The sequence below is a fragment of the Borostomias antarcticus genome, assembly GCF_949987555.1.
Source record: "Borostomias antarcticus genome assembly, contig: scaffold_65, whole genome shotgun sequence".
In the NCBI taxonomy this organism is placed as follows: Eukaryota; Metazoa; Chordata; class Actinopteri; order Stomiiformes; family Stomiidae; genus Borostomias; species Borostomias antarcticus.
Window position 1 is genome coordinate 910,824 of NW_028176587.1, and position 14,563 is coordinate 925,386.

Below are 14,563 nucleotides of genomic sequence, written 5' to 3' on the forward strand. Positions count from 1 at the left end.
AATAACTCAAGTTATCTTGGTTTAAAAAAGAAGGAGAAATAATACCTGAAGCAGCTCAGAAACAGAATGGTTTAGCAGAGTAATCCTATTGCATATTGTGCATCTCACACCTCATCTTAGCCGAATGGTGCTGAACTCTGTCTCATGTAAAATTAAAAACATGCATCTGCCTCTTCTTACATGATCCTGCCAATATAGAGAGACCTCACATAATGTCTCCCTTCCTCTTCTTCCCCAAACTGTCAAGTCTCTTATTCCGGAGACTGTATTTCGGTCTCACAGTAGCAGCAGTAGCACATATCGACTTGGTAGGCCTTGTTAGGAATGTTAACTTTGGCGTCCAAACCAGCAGAGATGGTCCGAGGACAGTGGGGCGTTAGGACCCTGCAGGCCGGCTGAGTGGTTGAGGTAGGAGGCGGGCCCATTGCCGGGGTTGGGAGCCGGTGTGAGGGCCTGCTGGGGATACTGGAGACTGGGCCGGTGGACGTACTAAGCCACTGTGACCGTCGTCTGACCGGAACCGTGGTGTGCCGCCTGACCGGGCTGCTGCTGCTGGCTGGATGGCGGGCACTTCTGCTTGTTGGTCTCCTTCACATCATTGGCGTGGGCACTAAAATGACAACGCAAAACACAGTTAACTCTAGTTAAAAAGTTGTTACCGACTGCTTTCACTTTGCTGAAACTCTTATTCACACAGTAGAACGGCTGTAGTTAAGACTTGGTATGTGGATAAAACCCTACTGAAGAGGCACTCACATGAGCAGCTTCTCCACACAGGGGAAAAGACTCCCCCAGTTGTACGAGGTGAGACGCTGCAGCCGCTGGGGCCACGGGGGGGAAAGATGGAGGATGACGCGGAAGGCGGCTACGCACCCGGCAGCTACCAGCGACGGGGCAAAGCGCAGGAACGCGTGATCTGGAAACACAGCCGTACCGATCACCGCCAGCCGCCACAGACATCCATGTTGTGTCTTTTACAGTTGCCTTTTAAGTTCAAGCCATAGGTTTTGTCCTAAGACCATGCTTGTCCCAATCCTATCCTAAAACAACAACATTGAAGTATCGATTGATCACATGACATGCTTGCCTTGTAAGGAGACCTCCAGAAAGTAGTCAGTGTACTTGGCCATGTACAACACAGTCTTGTCCAGGCAGGCCATGGGCAAGCCGTGATGGAGGTCCCCCTCGTGGACAGCGATGGACAGGTAGTACTCAATGAAGTGCGCAGCTGTGGGCAGGTAGAGGTTCCACTGGACGGTCTCCAGCAAGAGCAGCTCCATGTGCAGCAGGCCCTCCTTGGTCAGCACCAGGTTCATGGAGGTCATGCAGCCCAGGCTGTTCAGTGAATCCAGCTTGGGCACGCGGTTCTGTCTCTCCTCAAATTTGCCTGCAGAGTCGGGAGAGCCGCATCAGACTAAATACAGGCATCTGTGATGTTGAACATAGCAAAACCTGCACTCCATACAAGAGACTGGCAAAACAAACGTACTCGCCAGAAGCAGGCATGAGAGGGCCACCATGTGAAGTTGTTGCACTGTTATGTCATAGCGATCCATTATGTCATAGCGATCCATGAAGAGGTCCAGGAGGTAGACAGCCAGGTGCCTGGCAGCTGGACACAGCCTGAAGTGGTTGCTCACGATGGCTATGAGGTCCGCAAAGTAGCGCCTGAGGGCGAGCTGGGGGGACTGGCATTTGTATGGGGGTAACTTGAGCTCCTGAAATCAATATGGAAATGGTCAAATGCTTGCTGTTGTTTTCAATTTAAAGGATATGCAATAACTTGCCCACCACTATGTATGTAACCCATGTTAGCGGCTTGTCCTGGGCGGGATTCAAACCCACGTTCGACAAGATCTCCCGCTTGTGAGACGAACATGCTGACAGTTACGCCAATAGGGACGTCCATATTGGCTGGCCTGTCAGCGCTCCTTGGGGAGTGAGTTTCACCAGCTACTCCACGTTTCATTCGGTTACACATACTACTCACTTTGCGGCGCAGAGCCTCGTATGTCTCTCCAGCAAGTTGTCCTTTCCACCATTGGCCCTCAAGCTCCATTTAATTGTACGAGTCAGAATCCCTTGAGAGACAACAGACGTGTGAACGACCTACAGCAATCTAGAAGTTTGGGATGTTTAGTTACAAGTTTGATATTCTGTACACTGTCTGATTGGCTATCTTGAATTATAGGCATTAATAAACTATGGTAACTAACATCATTTGTGACGATGTTACGGTCAGGGTATCATCGTATAATTCCTTATTCCATTATAATTTCAAAACGAATAAACGGTAAATCGACCATAATTCTGTTTTTTGTGTCTAAACCAATAATGGAAACACCTCTTCCAAAATGGCCTTTTTTTGGTTCTCGGCTCGTTCCTTTTATCATTATTCCTTTTGGGACTGAAGAATGTGCCCACAGTTGTCTATCGCGGTATATTCATTATTTGGTTTCGAGCCGTGAAATGGATAAATGAAATCACGTGGTCTGTTGGTCACGTGGTCTAGTCTAGCAATAATGGAAAAACCACTTTCAAAATGTGGTTCTCCGTCAATGGTCAGGGTGCAATGTGGCAATTCGTTTTTTCATTAGAATGTCAAAACGGAAAAAGGTTTTTTTGGCCCATAATTCTGTTGTTTCATTCCAAATGGAGAAATGAAAACCCACATCCCAGCAAGTACTTAAAACGGCCGTTTTTTCACTGTTGGTCAATTCATTTTCTTCATATTTTGTTTCGGGCCGTGAAACAGAAAGACGAACAGCTGATTCCTTATTTCATTCTGTCGTTCCAAGGTGTCAGGTAAGAAAACGAAATCACGTGGTCTGTTAGTCACGTGGTCCAGTCCAGCATCACAGGAAGCGGGGTCATTTAAAAGTCCTTATTGGTCTGAAGCTAGCTAGCTAGGTAAGGTACATTAATGGAGATTAAGTCAGTAGTCGATCGAATTATTGTTATTATAAGTGGAGAGGGTGTATGATTTTTTTTTCCCGATTACCGTCTAAAACAAGCGAAAGGGCGCTGTGGGTACAGCGTCTGAAGAGAGGATAACGGTCAGGGTATCATCGTATAATGGACATGGCCAGGTAACTTATGGGAATCGTCTCCAGGACAGAGTTCGTGGGAAACATTTTGTGAAAAGTAAGTATTCGTTACTCTTGTTATTATTACAATAGACATTCCAGTCTCACCAAGCCATCAGTTTTTGGTCGAGACCCCTTTCATTATGTCACGGAACGCCATCAGGCCGAGAGGCGCTTCTCTGAGGCTTATCCGGACATCACAGCCCTTTTTGAGCATACAATCAACCACCATTTTGGATCCTTCCAAGAGGCTTTAATGCATCTGGTTCATCTTTCCTCGCGTGTGTGTGTGTGTGTGTGTGTGTGTGTGTGTGTGTGTGTGTGTGTGTGTGTGTGTGTGTGTGTGTGTGTGTGTGTGTGTGTGTGTGTGTGTGCGCGCGCGTGTAACAAGTGCATGCAAATTGTACAGTAATTGTTGGAGCACATAATGAAAGAACACAATGTACAGTAAACAAAAGTATTTTAATATGTCTATCTCTTCTTAAATATCTTACAGTTTGAACAAGTGATACCAATGGAGATGCCCCCGCGCCACCCTCTCCCTCCACCCAGCCATCACAGAGGGGCTTTCGGACACTGGAACTAGTGCCACCCTCTCCCTCCACCCAGCCATCACAGAGGGGCTTTCGGACACTGGAACTAGTGCCACCGTCCTCCTCCCAGTCACCTGCCTCTTTGTTATTGTTGTAAATAGTTATTAAAGTGTGTTATATTTGCTTCAATCGCACGGGCCGTTCTGCGTTGAGTTAGCATGTCGGAAGGACAGCAAGATCTAAGACGTTATTAAGGTTAACAATTGTCTGATCAAGTGAGTTGGTGTGGCACTAACAGACATATGTGAACATTAATGTATCTTGACATGTTTGTTTCTTGGTGTAATGTGCATAGTGTTACCTTTGTGTAGGACATGTGCTTCATTATACAATTTGATTTGATTTACCACAAGAGAACCATTTGACCTAAGAGCGAGGGCACAGCTGGAGGAACTACAAGCATCACCACACTTTAAAAGCTTTAATAAGTATTACACACGAAGGGGCAGTTTCTTATGTATCAAAATGTGGGGATGGAGAATCTCTGACAAGGTGATAATTTCACAATCTGGTTTTTGTGCACACATTAAACCAGGTGACCAAATAGAGACTTCAGAGAGACTATCATCAGTCAGGAGTTAGCTACGTAGACATGGTGCTACTTTAGTCATGCCTCCTTCCTCACAGGCAGAGGGAAACTACCAGGACATGCAGTGCAGAGAGCTTGTCAGCTTTTTGCTTTATGTATACAAGTTGCAAGAGCGACTGAAATAATGAAAAGATTTACAATCCTTAAACACACCCTTCCTCTTTCTCTTGTACCATTGCAGAGTGATATTTTAACTGTTTGTGCTTCCCTGAGCAACTTTCAACCTAAGTTCATTAAATTAATACCGGTTATGCAGATCTGATGATGCAAATGAATGTCTCTTTTCATGTGGTGGGATGATAATGATGACAATCTACATAATAGCTCGTTGCAGGCCAAGTTACTGGCTGTTGGCCTTTTGGGTTTGATGTCCATGTATTATGTTTAACCGTTGTATTTGTCAAGCAGAACACACTTAGAACATGTGCTGTAGGAGCCATATTAATATTATTAAATGGTTTTGAGTTTACTTTATTGAATGTATTTATTGATTATTGATTTTCTTGATTAATGCGATATGATGTAACCCTAGTGACCATTTGTCTGTACTGTGGCAAGGGTGATATGTAAATAGCTAGGCCTAGTGGGAGGAAGGAGTCAGGCCTGGGTAAGGGAACAGTTTTTGAATGACAAAGACATCACCTGGAGACCAATAAGCTAATATTGTTTATTTTTAAACAAGTTAATTATTTTTGTATGTTTGATTTCCATTCTTTCAAGACAACTCACATTGTGGATTTTATGTTATCAGTAAAATAAAAATAACGCCTTTTTTGCCATTCTACCCGGTGTGCGGCAAAATCCCTGATTGCCTGGACAATGGTTTATATATTTTTGAAGCCACAAAATTCTCATACTCAACTCATAAATAATAATAAAAATAATACTCCAATAATGTGTTTGCTTTTTAATTTATGTGATGTGTCTGTGGCCTTCATCAGCCTGTTAGTCATTCTAGAACATACGGACACAAAGGTCTTATAGATGTGCCTTCTGAGGTAGTGTGAAAGAACGGAATAGAACAAGGACAAATGTGATATTTTCAAAACAATTTGCGAGGAACTCTTTAAAAACTTTAAAAGTGACTGGTGAGCATGGCTTGGCTGACTCTTGGAAATCATTCAATAAAGGAGAGCAGAGACACTGAAGGCTAATTGAGCTGTTTCATGGTTTAAATCACAGGGCCGTTTTGTTTGCATGTTGCAAGTATTGTTAGAACAGATTATGGTCCAAGGAAATGTGGGTCTGTTACATGTGCATATCGTTGCATCGCCTTCCTCTTCACCACCTGAAATCCAAGCCAACATTGCAAGTATGTGATGGGCCTCCACACATCTTTTGGGGAAAAAGAAAGAAGTTCAACTACTTACTAGTCAACAACTTACTGCCACAATAAATCACCAGTAAAATAAGACACATACCTTTAAGTCTCATTCAAAATGTATGAGATGCACTCCTCATCCTGTGGGACATTAAAGATCAAAATCCCAGGCTTAGTCCAGATGACAAAGTGGCAATCATTGTGTTGTGTGTGTATGTTCCAATAACCAGCATTGGTGTCAATTCAAGTCAAACTTTATTGATATAGCACATTTTATACACAGAGGCCACGCAATGCACTTCACAGAAAGCCATGGGGGGTGGGCATAGGGACACCCCCACCCCGACATATTCCAGAGGGAAGCAAAAAAAACAGTCATCACCTGGGGGCCAGAAAGCTGAGCTGTAAAAATGATTACCTGACCTCTCTCAAGGAGACGATCGAGCAAGCTCCTGGAGCATGTTTTCTAATGGCTGAGAACATTTGCAGAACAATACATTAAAACATTTAATTGGCTAAGGAACAATATACAGGGGAATATATTACAATATATTACAATTTACAAAGCAAAAAGGGCTAAATAGTTTATAGGAGAGACATGGTGGATATAGTACGTGTGTGTGTGTGTGTGTGTGTGTGTGTGTGTGTGTGTGTGTGTGTGTGTGTGTGTGTGTGTGTGAGTGAGTGCGTGTGTGTGCATGTGTTTGTGTACTAGGGCCCAGGTATAGGCAGGGTTGAGGGTTGGCCACAACTACGAGTAACTTGTCATATGGCAATGTCTTGTCTTTTTGTCCTGACTTTTGGAACTGTTAGCAGTTCAGTACCTAAGTGGTCGGTTGGGGATGTACCTAACCAGCTTGTCTGAAATGTATATAGGTGCACGGCCGTGGAGAGATATATAGACAAGTAAAATAATTTTGAAGTCGATTCTAGAACTGACCGGTAACCAGTGTAGTGATTTTAACACAGGTGTGACGTGTGCCCTGGTGTGTCTTCCTTAAACCCTGGCTACCTACCTAGACAGAACATAGGGGCTTTTATTCTGTGGAGCTCTGCTGGAGAGAATTAATTATATTTGTAAGGGCACTTGATCTTGAGCATTGACTCTCCATGGCAGTCACAGCTTATGATTGATTGATTTTTATTTTGGGTAAAACTGAATACATACATCAAAGATGCAAGTATTGCCCAGAGTATGGCCCATTCCAGTATTAAGAACACTTATTTCGAATGTGGTCCTTGGTCGTATATAACAATACATCTCTTACCAGCCCCCCGGATACACACCTGGATAGGTTTCTGATAGATAATTTGGACAGGTGTTGAGAAGATTCATCCAGCTTCTAGCAGTTAGTGTTGCGGTTATTGCCTACGGAGGCAAGGATGATATAACCTACCTGTAATGCAGTGCCAGTAAAACAGAGTTTTAAGTTTATAACAAATGTCTTTCTGTAATTGCTCCCATTGCTGATTACACGGTATAATACTGTTGTTCTTAAGTGTAGTTGCTAAAAGAGGAAATACATTTCTCATAACAATATACCTCTCTTGTTAAAGGACCTAGACATATCTAAATGTTAAGCACATGCGTGAACAGGTACAGTCGGTCATTCACCAACATGTCACCAAATCTATAGCACCTTTTAATCATTGGGCTATTGAATGAACTTCCACTCAAAATGTAAAGTACTTGCTTCAGAAATAGGCAATAGCATTTCTGTCATTGTGAAAGACATAATGGAGACAATGTGATAGTGTGGGAGTAGAATGACAAGGAGACGTGTGACAAAGTCAGGTCAAGTCGATCTTTACTCACACGTCAAATGCAAACAGTTACAGTTACAGTGCTGCAGAGAGACAGCCACTCGTCACTAGCTAACATAGCACAATTAGCAAACATGCTAAACTCCTGCTCGGGGCAGGACGGGGTGGAGCAGAGGCAGAGGGGGAAGGGGCAAGTCGGGGAGAGGTAGACAGGCCCAGGGCAATCAACTCTGGGGGAAATGGCACTGGAACATTCACTGGACCTGTGGGCCAGACAAGAAAAGGAAAAGATTGTTCACAACCTGTCATTTTTCTACAGGGACTGCAGGGAGTAATGTCCACCAGACACAGAACGAGAGTCTACACAGAATGAGTCTACACTTATGTCCTATTACAGCCCTAACATTATTGTTTTTACCTTGAGCGGTGCTGGGTGCGGTGTCCTGTCTCTCACTACGTGGTTTATACTGATCATCAGCGGTGGCATCCTAGAAGACAAGATCATGTTAGTCACTGCAAATCTCTAGTTCATGAATAAAGATTTGTTGTGGCTAATAAATGGCAAAAAAGCTACAGTGTGCCGACTTGTAAATTCATGGTAGGATTATTGAAGTTGAGTTCCCCTTAGGATTATTGTAGTTGAGTTCCGGTCTCATGTAGAACAACAGCATAGGATGAACAGTGAATCAGGGCCAGGAATACAGCAAACAAAAGTCATGTCAGACAGGGCAGCCAGACAGAGGGAGGCATCATCCCAGATGCATGTCTCGCTACTGGCCACAATCAACCACGGGTGGTCTGGAAAACACTGAACCGTCTGCGGATGCTGCAGGACACCATGGAGAAATGGAAATTCACATCTTCAAATGCTTGTGTGTGCGGTGAACCCCAAACCATGGAACACATCATGAGATGTAGCTATGCTCCACAATGTACCGGGGATGACCTGGCCGAACCAAAGGCCAGTCGCACTCGCCTGCGCCAACTACTGGAAGGACGTGATGTACAAGATGGCCAGACACGAGGAAGAGGACAGGGCAGCAGCTAGCCCTAGCCTATACTGTATGTAATAGCAGTTCAAATGTAAATGATTTACATGTCCTCCGTCACACTCAACAAGGCCCACAAATAAAATGGACTTACTGGGTATGACCTGGTGATCACTCCACAATGTCAGGTCCTCTCTTTATCCAGTCACTGTACACATCTGAGCCAAGGAGGTTTAGATCTGAGCCTGAAGGAATAATGTTAGAGAAGGCAAAACTGGGTGGTGAGCATCAGCAACCGGCCTCTCTGTATACAGTTACATGCAAAACACTCATGTAATTCACAGGTTAGCAGTCTAGCTAACGTTAGCTAGCATTCTGGCTCTAGAAATAGGAAAAGCTACAGCAGACCACATTGACTTCATATTGTAATAATAACAAGAGTAACGAATACTTACTTTTCACAAAATGTTTCCCACGAACTCTGTCCTGGAGACGATTCCCATCAGTGACCTGGCCATGTCCATTATACGATGATACCCTGACCGTTATCCTCTCTTCAGACGCTGTACCCACAGCGCCCTTTCGCTTGTTTTAGACGGTAATCGGGGGAAAAAAATCATACACCCTCTCCACTTTTAATAACAATAATTCGATCGACTACTGATTTAATCTCGATTAATGTACCTTACCTAGCTAGCTAGCTTCAGACCAATAAGGACTTTTAAATGACCCCGCTTCCTGTGATGCTGGACTGGACCACGTGACTAACAGACCACGTGATTTCGTTTTCCCTACCTGACACCTTGGAAGACAGAATGAAATAAGGAATCAGCTGTTCGTCTTTCTGTTTCACGGCCCGAAACAAAATATGAAGAAATGAATTGACCAACAGTGAAAAAACGGCCGTTTTAAGTACTTGCTGGGATGTGGGTTTTCATTTCTCCATTTGGAATGAAACAACAGAATTATGGGCCAAAAAAACCTTTTTCCGTTTTGACATTCTAATGAAAAAACGAATTGCCACATTGCACCCTGACCGTCAATGGTCCGTGTACGTTTTAACCGTTTGTTTTCGGTCAAAATCCAAATAGGGAAAAAAGCGGAATTGGGTGGTGTTTTTGCATTATTCATTTTAAGCCAAAATCGAATAAACAGAAATACCGACTCGGTCAGGGTGCAATGTGGCAATTCGTTTTTTCATTAGAATGTCAAAACGGAAAAAGGTTTTTTGGCCCATAATTCTGTTGTTTCATTCCAAATGGAGAAATGAAAACCCACATCCCAGCAAGTACTAAAAACGGCCGTTTTTTCACTGTTGGTCAATTCATTTTCTTCATATTTTGTTTCGGGCCGTGAAACAGAAAGACGAACAGCTGATTCCGTATTTCGTTCTGTCGTTCCAAGGTGTCAGGTAGGGAAAACGAAATCACGTGGTCTGTTAGTCACGTGGTCCAGTCCAGCATCACAGGAAGCGGGGTCATTTAAAAGTCCTTATTGGTCTGAAGCTAGCTAGCTAGGTAAGGTACATTAATGGAGATTAAGTCAGTAGTCGATCGAATTATTGTTATTAAAAGTGGAGAGGGTGTATGATTTTTTTTTCCCGATTACCGTCTAAAACAAGCGAAAGGGCGCTGTGGGTACAGCGTCTGAAGAGAGGAGAACGCAGTGGTGTTCTAGCTGCTGGACATGGCCAGGTAACTTATGGGAATCGTCTCCAGGACAGAGTTCGTGGGAAACATTTTGTGAAAAGTAAGTATTCGTTACTCTTGTTATTATTACAATAGACATTCCAGTCTCACCAGACCCTTCCAAGAGGCTTTAATGCATCTGGTTCATGTTTCCTCGCAAGTACGTGTGTGTGTGTGCGCGTGCGTGCGTGTGTGTAACAAGTGCATGCAAATTGTACAGTAATTGTTGAATGAAAGAACACATAATGTACAGTAAACAAAAGTATTTTAATATGTCTATCTCTTCTTAAATATCTTACAGTTTGACTAACAAGATACCATGATACCAATGGTGATGCCCCCGCGCCACCCTCTCCCTCCACCCAGCCATCTCAGAGGGGCTTTCGGACACTGGAACTAGTGCCACCCTCTCCCTCCACCCAGCCATCTCAGAGGGGCTTTCGGACACTGGAACTAATGCCACCCTCTCCCTCCACCCAGCCATCTCAGAGGGGCTTTCGGACACTGGAACTAGTGCCACCCTCTCCCTCCACCCAGCCATCTCAGAGGGGCTTTCGGACACTGGAACTAATGCCACCCTCTCCCTCCACCCAGCCATCTCAGAGGGGCTTTCGGACACTGGAACTAGTGCCACCCTCTCCCTCCACCCAGCCATCTCAGAGGGGCTTTCGGACACTGGAACTAATGCCGCCCTCTCCCTCCACCCAGCCATCACAGAGGGGCTTTCGGACACTGGAACAAGTGCCACCCTTTCCCTCCACCCAGCCATCTCAGAGGGGCTTTCGGACACTGGAACAAGTGCCGCCCTCTCCCTCCACCCAGCCATCAAAGAGGGGCTTTCGGACACTGGAACTAATGCCACCCTCTCCCTCCACCCAGCCATCAAAGAGGGGCTTTCGGACACTGGAACAAGTGCCACCCTTTCCCTCCACCCAGCCATCTCAGAGGGGCTTTCGGACACTGGAACTAATGCCGCCCTCTCCCTCCACCCAGCCATCAAAGAGGGGCTTTCGGACACTGGAACTAATGCCACCCTCTCCCTCCACCCAGCCATCAAAGAGGGGCTTTCGGACACTGGAACTAATGCCGCCCTCTCCCTCCACCCAGCCATCAAAGAGGGTCTTTCGGACACTGGAACTAATGCCACCCTCTCCCTCCACCCAGCCATCAAAGAGGGGCTTTCGGACACTGGAACTAGTGCCACCGTCCTCCTCCCAGTCACCTGCCTCTTTGTTATTGTTGTAAATAGTTATTAAAGTGTGTTATATTTGCTTCAATCGCACGGTCGTTCTGCGTTGAATTAGCATGTCGGAAGGACAGCAAGATCTAAGGCGTTATTAAGGTTAACAACTGTCTGATCAAGTGAGTTGGTGTGGCACTAACAGACATATGTGAACATTAATGTATCTTGACATGTTTGTTTCTTGGTGTAATGTGCATAGTGTTACCTTTGTGTAGGACATGTGCTTCATTATACAATTTGATTTGATTTACCACAAGAGAACCATTTGACCTAAGAGCGAGGGCACAGCTGGAGGAACTACAAGCATCACCACACTTTAAAAGCTTTAATAAGTATTACACACGAAGGGGCAGTTTCTTATGTATCAAAATGTGGGGATGGAGAATCTCTGACAAGGTGATAATTTCACAATCTGGTTTCTATGCACACATTAAACCAGGTGACCAAATAGAGACTTCAGAGAGACTATCATCAGTCAGGAGTTAGCTACGTAGACATGGTGCTACTTTAGTCATGCCTCCTTCCTCACAGGCAGAGGGAAACTACCAGGACATGCAGTGCAGAGAGCTTGTCAGCTTTTTGCTTTATGTATACAAGTTGCAAGAGCGACTGAAATAATGAAAAGATTTACAATCCTTAAACACACCCTTCCTCTTTCTCTTGTACCATTGCAGAGTGATATTTTAACTGTTTGTGCTTCCCTGAGCAACTTTCAACCTAAGTTCATTAAATTAATACCGGTTATGCAGATCTGATGATGCAAATGAATGTCTCTTTTCATGTGGTGGGATGATAATGATGACAATCTACATAATAGCTCGTTGCAGGCCAAGTTACTGGCTGTTGGCCTTTTGGGTTTGATGTCCATGTATTATGTTTAACCGTTGTATTTGTCAAGCAGAACACACTTAGAACATGTGCTGTAGGAGCCATATTAATATTATTAAATGGTTTTGAGTTTACTTTATTGAATGTATTTATTGATTATTGATTTTCTTGATTAATGTGATATAAATCCCTGATTGCCTGGACAATGGTTTATATATTTTTGAAGCCACAAAATTCTCATACTCAACTCATAAATAATAATAAAAATAATACTCCAATAATGTGTTTGCTTTTTAATTTATGTGATGTGTCTGTGGCCTTCATCAGCCTGTTAGTCATTCTAGAACATACGGACACAAAGGTCTCTTATAGATGTGCCTTCTGAGGTAGTGTGAAAGAACGGAATAGAACAAGGACAAATGTGATATTTTCAAAACAATTTGCGAGGAACTCTTTAAAAACTTTAAAAGTGACTGGTGAGCATGGCTTGGCTGACTCTTGGAAATCATTCAATAAAGGAGAGCAGAGACACTGAAGGCTAATTGAGCTGTTTCATGGTTTAAATCACAGGGCCGTTTTGTTTGCATGTTGCAAGTATTGTTAGAACAGATTATGGTCCAAGGAAATGTGGGTCTGTTACATGTGCATATCGTTGCATCGCCTTCCTCTTCACCACCTGAAATCCAAGCCAACATTGCAAGTATGTGATGGGCCTCCACACATCTTTTGGGAAAAAAGAAAGAAGTTCAACTACTTACTAGTCAACAACTTACTGCCACAATAAATCACCAGTAAAATAAGACACATACCTTTAAGTCTCATTCAAAATGTATGAGATGCACTCCTCATCCTGTGGGACATTAAAGATCAAAATCCCAGGCTTAGTCCAGATGACAAAGTGGCAATCATTGTGTTGTGTGTGTATGTTCCAATAACCAACAGCATTGGTGTTAATTCAAGTCAAACTTTATTGATATAGCACATTTTATACACAGAGGCCACGCAATGCACTTCACAGAAAGCCATGGGGGGTGGGCATAGGGACACCCCCACCCCGACATTCCAGAGGGAAGCATAAAAAACAGTCATCACCTGGGGGCCAGAAAACTGAGCTGTAAAAATGATTACCTGACCTCTCTCAAGGAGACGATCGAGCAAGCTCCTGGAGCATGTTTTCTAATGGCTGAGAACATTTGCAGAACAATACATTAAAACATCTAATTGGCTAAGGAACAATATACAGGGGAATATATTACAATATATTACAATTTACAAAGCAAAAAGGGCTAAATAGTTTATAGGAGAGACATGGTGGATATAGTACATGTGTGTGTGTGTGTGTGTGTGTGTGTGTGTGTGTGTGTGTGAGTGAGTGCGTGTGTGTGCATGTGTTTGTGTACTAGGGCCCAGGTATAGGCAGGGTTGAGGGTTGGCCACAACTACGAGTAACTTGTCATATGGCAATGTCTTGTCTTTTTGTCCTGACTTTTGGAACTGTTAGCAGTTCAGTACCTAACCAGCTTGTCTGAAATGTATATAGGTGCACGGCCGTGGAGAGATATATAGACAAGTAAAAGAATTTTGAAGTCGATTCTAGAACTGACCGGTAACCAGTGTAGTGATTTTAACACAGGTGTGACGTGTGCCCTGGTGTGTCTTCCTTAAACCCTGGCTACCTACCTAGACAGAACAGAGGGGCTTTTATTCTGTGGAGCTCTGCTGGAGAGAATTAATTATATTTGTAAGGGCACTTGATCTTGAGCATTGACTCTCCATGGCAGTCACAGCTTATGATTGATTTTTATTTTGGGTAAAACTGAATACATACATCAAAGATGCAAGTATTGCCCAGAGTATGGCACATTCCAGTATTAAGAACACTTATTTCAAATGTGGTCCTTGGTCGTATATAACAATACATCTCCTACCAGCCCCCCGGATACACACCTGGATAGGTTTCTGATAGATAATTTGGACAGGTGTTGAGAAGATTCATCCAGCTTCTAGCAGTTAGTGTTGCGGTTATTGCCTACGGAGGCAAGGATGATATAACCTACCTGTAATGCAGTGCCAGTAAAACAGAGTTTTAAGTTGATAACAAATGTCTTTCTGTAATTGCTCCCATTGCTGATTACACGGTATAATACTGTTGTTCTTAAGTGTAGTTGCTAAAAGAGGAAATACATTTCTCATAACAATATACCTCTCTTGTTAAAGGACCTAGACATATCTAAATGTTAAGCACATGCGTGAACAGGTACACAGTCGGTCATTCACCAACATGTCACCAAATCTATAGCACCTTTTAATCATTGGGCTATTGAATGAACTTCCACTCAAAATGTAAAGTACTTGCTTCAGAAATAGGCAATAGCATTTCTGTCATTGTGAAAGACATAATGGAGACAATGTGATAGTGTGGGAGTAGAATGACAAGGAGACGTGTGACAAAGTCAGGTCAA

The 14,563-nt window shown here is 43.6% G+C and overlaps 2 long non-coding RNA genes and 1 pseudogene across 3 annotated transcripts; 1 reads left to right on the forward strand and 2 right to left on the reverse strand.

Annotated features, from left to right (window-relative positions):
- Window positions 1-251: 251 nt before the first annotated feature.
- On the reverse strand, window positions 252-2,059 carry LOC311328294 (cyclin-J-like; annotated as a pseudogene). Its single transcript has 5 exons — window positions 1,991-2,059; window positions 1,490-1,718; window positions 1,088-1,387; window positions 757-916; window positions 252-610 (listed from the first exon to the last, which is right to left on the reverse strand). The product of its transcript is annotated as a cyclin-J-like (transcript).
- Window positions 2,060-2,589: 530 nt separating this feature from the next.
- LOC311328316 lies at window positions 2,590-5,052 on the forward strand. The gene is made up of 2 exons (XR_014631202.1): window positions 2,590-3,144; window positions 3,583-5,052. It is a non-coding gene; the product is annotated as an uncharacterized lncRNA (long non-coding RNA).
- A 2,463-nt stretch (window positions 5,053-7,515) lies between these two features.
- Window positions 7,516-9,373, reverse strand: LOC311328272. The gene is made up of 4 exons (XR_014631195.1): window positions 8,798-9,373; window positions 8,497-8,587; window positions 7,772-7,841; window positions 7,516-7,616 (listed from the first exon to the last, which is right to left on the reverse strand). It is a non-coding gene; the product is annotated as an uncharacterized lncRNA (long non-coding RNA).
- Window positions 9,374-14,563: the final 5,190 nt, after the last annotated feature.